Raw genomic sequence first — 6,116 nt, 5'->3', positions numbered from 1 at the left:
CTCTCTCTCTCTCTCTCTCTCTCTCTCTCTCTCTCTATTCCTAAAAGTCCTGGAAACTGTGTGTTTTTGAGACAGGGCCTCTAATTGGCCTAACTAGACTGGCTAGCCAGTGAGCCCAGTCCTGGGCTTACAACCATATGGTATCATGCCCTGTTTTTTAGACTTTTATTTATTTATTATTTTTATTTTTATTTTGTGGCTTTTCAAGACAGGGTTTCTCTGTGTGTAGCCTTCCTGTCCTGGGCTTACTTTTGGACCAGGCTGGCCTTGAACTCTCAGAGATCTACCTGCCTCTGCCTCCCGAGTGCTGGGATTAAAGGCGTGCACCCCCACTGCCCGGCTATGCCCTGGTTTTTATGTGGATTCTGAGGGTCCCACTCAGGACCTCATGGTGCATGGCAAGTGTTGTGCCGGCTGAGCTGCCTCCCCTGGCCTCTCTTTTCACTTTCACTTCCATTATCCTAGAACATCATGAAGCACCCCGCCCCCACCCTCACCCCCCAGCCAGGTGCAAGGGGGACACTGAGGTCCAGGAAGGAGGAGAAGCTTGCCCAGGTTATACCACAAGCCAGGTGGTGTCAAACCAGCAGTTCTCCAAGCCCAGCTGGTCCGGAGAGCTTCGTTCATTCGCACTGGACGATCCAGGTCATGGACCACAGACTGCCTCGTCCGCGGGGATGGCGCTGCTTCTGACCAAGGACTCGGTTCACGGGCACACAGGTGCTCAGTGGGTACAGACAACTCATTCCTCTCTGACGCCACAGACAGAAGCCGCCATGCTGGTTCTGCAGCCGCTGATTTCCCGTAGGTCCACTTGTAGATGTTGACAGCCCAGGAGTCACGCACTGTCCTGTTCCTCCCTTGGCTCGAGTAACTGGATTATATGTGTGTGTGTTTTTTTAAAGGGTTTTCAATCTTTTGTATCTTGAAAACCTTTCAGACGTATAAAAGTCACAAAATAATATGGAGAATGTTCGAGTGCTTTGCATGCAGCGTCTCTAAACATTAACTCTTACATAACTACAGTGTGGATGTTAGAAACCAGGAAGTTAAAAATTGGAGAAATGGCTCAGTGGTTGAGAGTACTTGTTTTTGCAGAGGACCCTGGGATCAGTTCCCAGCACGCACATGGCAGTTCACTACTGTCTGTAACTCTAACTCCGGGTCATCTGACACCCTCTTCTGGCCTCCAATATCACTGCCTGTATAGTGTGTGTGTGTGTGTGTGTGTGTGTGTGTGTGTGCACGCACGCGCATACGCACGCACGCACACACATCCATGTGCAGGTGTGTGTGCTTAGGCAAACACTCTTACACATAAAATCATTTTTTAAAAATCAGGAAAGTAGCAGTGTTTACCAACTATTCATAATCTCAGACCATATTAAAAATTTGTCAATGCTTTGTCACCTCCTGGATTAATATCTGGCCCAGGATAACAGGTTATACTTAGACATTTTAGCTGTCATTGTACTGTGTTTCCTTGGTGCTGGGGACCAACCCAGGTCTCACATATGCTAAATTAATGCTATTCCACTGAGCCAACACCTCCAGCCTTTGTTTTTGTTTTGGATGGGGTCTCTCTGGGAAACCCAAGCTGGCCTCAAACTTGAGCCCGGCCCACCTCAGCCTCCCAAATACTAGCATTACAAGACAAATGTCACCAACCCTGCCCCCACCATAACATTCGCGTGTTTATTGTGTGTGTGTGTCACACCTGTGAAGGTCAGAAGGTAGCTGCCTGAGTTAATTTTCTCCCTCAACCTTGTTGGTCCTGGGAGTGGAGTCAGGTCATCAGACTTAATGGCAAACACTTTCACCCACTGAGCCATCTTGCTGTACCCCTGCCCCCTCTTAAAAGTTTTTCTTTTTAGATTATAATTTTTTATTTTATGTGTGTGTTTTGCATGCTTGTATGTATCCACACCACATATGTGCCTGGTGCCCCAGGAAGTCAGAAGAGGCTCCAGAAACTGGAATTACAGAAGTCCTAAGCCACAGTGTGGGTTTTTGGGAACTGAACTCAGGTCCTCTGCAGGAGCAGCAAAGTATCTTTAACTGCTGCACCGTCTCTCAGCCTCATCTCATCTCAAAAAGTCCTGTGAGAAGGCTCTGGGGCAGCATGCCCGGGAGAACATGCTGCATGGACAGGGATGACCCTAGCTGTCCATCCAGCATGGACCTGCTGGCCACTGTGGCTACTGAGCGTTGTAATAGCAGGTAAAGCCAGGAATAACATTTTCAATTCTATCCAGTTTTTTTTTTTTCAATTTTTGGTGGTGATGGTTTGGTTTGGTTTGATTTTTGGAGACAGGGTTTTTCTGTGTAGTGTTGGCTATCCTAGCTCTGTAGACTAGGCTGCCTTCAAACTCACAGAAATCCTCTTGCCTCTGTCTCCTAAGTGCTGGGATTGAAGGCTGGGGTTGTCTACCAGAATTCAGACACTGTGGGACAACTTAGTGGCCACCATAATGACTGATGTCACAGGAGCCCATGTCTCAGAAAAGCACCACCGTTCTCCACTGGGCTAGAGACAGTGTCAACGCTGGGGAACTGGAAGTGGCTTCAGCTGTCATGTGTGGCTGGATGCACAGTGGTCCTTTCCTTTCCCCCTGGTCTAACAATCGCTTTCTTTCCATTCCTCCCAGTTTTCCTCCCTCCTATCTTTTAGTTTAATCCCTCTTTCTTTTTATCTTTCCCTCTCTCCCTTTGTTTCTCATAGATTTATTTCTGTATCGTGTTATATATAGGAGTATGCATATAGACTTTTTGTTTGTTTGGTTTTTTGAGACAGGGTTTCTCTGTGTAGCCTTGGCTGTCCTGAACTCACTTTGTAGACCAGGCTGGCCTTGAACTCACAGCGATCCTCCTGCCTCTGCCTCCCCAGTGCTGCATATAGACTATTTTGAGACAAGGTCTCATTTCATAGCTCTGGTTTGCCATGAACTTGCTGTATAAACCAGGCTGGCTTCAAACTTGGGGTGAACCCTTGTGCCTCTGCTTCCCAAGTGCTGGGATCTCGGCTGTGTATGCCCCATCGCACCTGGCCGACACATACGTACCTGTTAAAAATGCAATCTAATTTCTGTCCTACCAACTTCACAAAGGAGCTGTAAGCCCTTTAAGGATTACCACTGGGCTTCCCTAGATGGTTGTTGCCATAAAGGAACCATCTCTTCTGGCTTAAGAATCAGTGGAGCCATGCTGGGTGTGATGGCACACACCTGTAATCCCAGCACTCAGGAGGCAGAGGCAGGTAGATCACTGTGAGTTCGAGGCCAGCCTGGTCTACAAAGTGAGTTCAGGACAGCCAAGGCTACACAGAGAAACCCTGTCTTGAAAAAAAAAAGAATGCTTGCTACTTTTCCAGGGGACCAGAGTTCAGTCCCCAGCACCTAAGTCAGGCAGCTTATATCTGCCTGTAACTGTAGCTATGGGGGAATCCAAAGTCTCTGGTTTCGGAGAGGACTTACACTCCTGCATACGTATCTGCACACAGACACATAATTAATAATACCACAAATCTTTAAAAAAAAATAAGCCAAAGTTAATGAAAAGGAAAGGAGGCTTTAAAACCAGGCTGTTGGGACAGGAATGGTGCCACACACCTGTGGTCCCAGCTGCTTGGGAAGCTGAGGTCAGTGGCTTGCCTGAGCCCAGGTGCTGCAGTTTGTAGCTGTGTGGGCGTGCCTGCATGGGACACAGCTGTAGCTGCTGTAAGAGTTCAAGCGCTGACGTCAGCCTTGAGGTAAACAGCTCTCTTCCACACTCCTCCTGCGTTACACTGCCCCATCGCAGGCCAGAGGCAACTGGAGCAAAAGGTATGGGCGGAAACTGTCTTAATGTGCTTTGTCACAGTGACGGTAAAGGTGACCAGTAGAACAGGAGTTCAAGCCCAACCGGGGCAACATAGTGAGACCCTGTGTCAGAAACTGCATTTGGTTAAGTACAGCTGTGGTCCTAGCTACTATGGAGGCTGGGGCAGAGGCTCACTGAAGTCTAGGAGTCTAGGAGTTTCTGTTGCCAGGCTAGGCAAGAGAGAGACCCATCTCACGCCAACTAACCAATTTTATTTGGAAAAGGTATTTCATACCACATAGGTGTGAGAGGGCAGATCTGGATGGATTTTAGTACAGGAGTTTTGTATTTATCATTATTTTTTTTTTTTTGAGACAAACGTCCTTAAATTCTGTATCTGTCCTGTAATAGGTGGAAACAAAGAACGACCAGATTTCTTCTGCCTCAGGGAAGGTGGGACAGAGGAGTCACGAGTGGGTGCTGGGGAGATGTCGGCATGGGAGAGGGACAGACGGAGCTAAGGGTGCATGAAGTCTGGGCAAGGCCATGATGTAGGGAGACAGGCTCACCTGGAAATTGGCGTGCCTGGAACACAGGAGCTAGAAGGAGAGGAGGAAAGGTATGAGGTTCAGCTGAGGGCATGCTGGGAATCCATTTCAATCCACAACTGAACATTTGTCAGGACACAGTGATGCACACTTTAATCCCAGCACTTGAGAGGCAGAGGAGGCGGGAGGATCAGGGGTTCCAGGCCAATTTAGGATATATAGTAAGACCCTAACTCAAAACATCCCAAGGTCAGCCAGGCTTGCTAGCGCACGCCTTTAATCCCAGCACTCAGGAGGCAGAGGCAGGAGGATTGCTGTGAGTTCAAAGCCAGCCTGGTCTACTAAGTGAGTCCAGGACAGCCAAGGCTACATAGGCAGAGAAACCCTGTCTCGAAAAAACAACAACAACAAAACAAAACATCCCAAGGGCTTGGGAGGTATGTTGCTGGCAGAACACTTGCCCTCGGCATACAAGACCTGGGGCTCAATCTCCAATGTCACACACAACACACTTAAAAGTTGATACCCAAATGGGATGGAGGATGGGCGCCTGAGAGGGCCGGCTGCCTCACTGCCTCAGGTGTCCTCAGGAAGCGCTTTACAGACTGAACCACCTGCCCCGGCCCCGGAAGTGGACAGCTGTTCCTGAGCCTGCTACGCAAGACACATGAAAGCTGAAATCCAGACTCTTAGTTTTTCCAAAAAAGAGCTTGTTTGCTCATCAACTGTCAAGGAGCTGGGAGGCAAGCTAGAGTGACCTCTCCTCTGCAAGAAAGGCATTAAGTGGCCCGAGGCAAGAGGAGTTAGGAAGCTGACTGGCTGGATAGGGGGAAAACAGTGGCTCTGCCCAGGTGGAACTTGTGGATAATTCTGTGCCACCTCTGCGTGTAGTTAATACCTTGTGTCCCTGTCCCTTTGTGTCAGGTTTTGGTTCCACCAGGTTTAAGCCTGTGCTAGGTGAGGCCCTTGGGTTTTGTGCCTATGACTTCAAAACACAGCTTGTAAGATTTTGAGAGAAATTGCGCTTTTCTGGCCTTTCTGGCCCTCCTGGGAGACAAATACTAATCTGCTTCGGAATCCAGGTTTCCTTGCTGACTGTGGCTTTTTCTTTTTCGTTTTTGTTTTTTCTATGAGACAGTGTTTCTCTATGTAGCCCTAGCTGTCCTTGGAACTCACTGTGTAGACCAGGCTGGCCTCTGCCTCCCGAGTGCCTAGGATTAAAGGTGTGTACCACCACTACCACCTGGTAGCTTTTCTTGCTTTAAAAACATGAATTTGGCCGGGCAGTGGTGGCACACACCTTTAGTCCCAGCACTCAGGGGCAAAGGCAGGTGGATCTTTGAGTTTGAGGCCAGCCTGGTCTCCAGAGTGAGTTCCAGGATAGTCAGGGCTACATAGAGAAACTCTGTCTCAACAACAACAACAAAAAGCAACACGTTTTGCTTTCTTTGTGTAGGTTTCTCTGTGTAGCCCTGGCTGTCCTAGACTCTCTTTGTAGACCAGGCTGGCCTCAAACTCACAGCGATCCGCCTGCCCCTGCCTCCCAAGTGCTGGGATTAAAGGCGTGCGCCACCACGCCTAGCTAGCAACATGTATTTAAATCTTTTCCTGGCTGGGTTTGTACCTCAGTGGTAAAGTGTTTTCCTAGCGGGTGTAGAGGCCCTGGGTTCTATCTGCTCCGGAGGGGAAAATATCTAATGTATGTATTTAAAATATATATATATTACAACACAAATACAATATAAAAACAGTATATTTTCAAAATATATA

The sequence above is a fragment of the Acomys minous genome, assembly GCF_964271855.1.
Source record: "Acomys minous genome assembly, chromosome: 5".
Classification (NCBI taxonomy): domain Eukaryota; kingdom Metazoa; phylum Chordata; class Mammalia; order Rodentia; family Muridae; genus Acomys; species Acomys minous.
Note: the sequence above shows the minus strand (reverse complement) of the source record.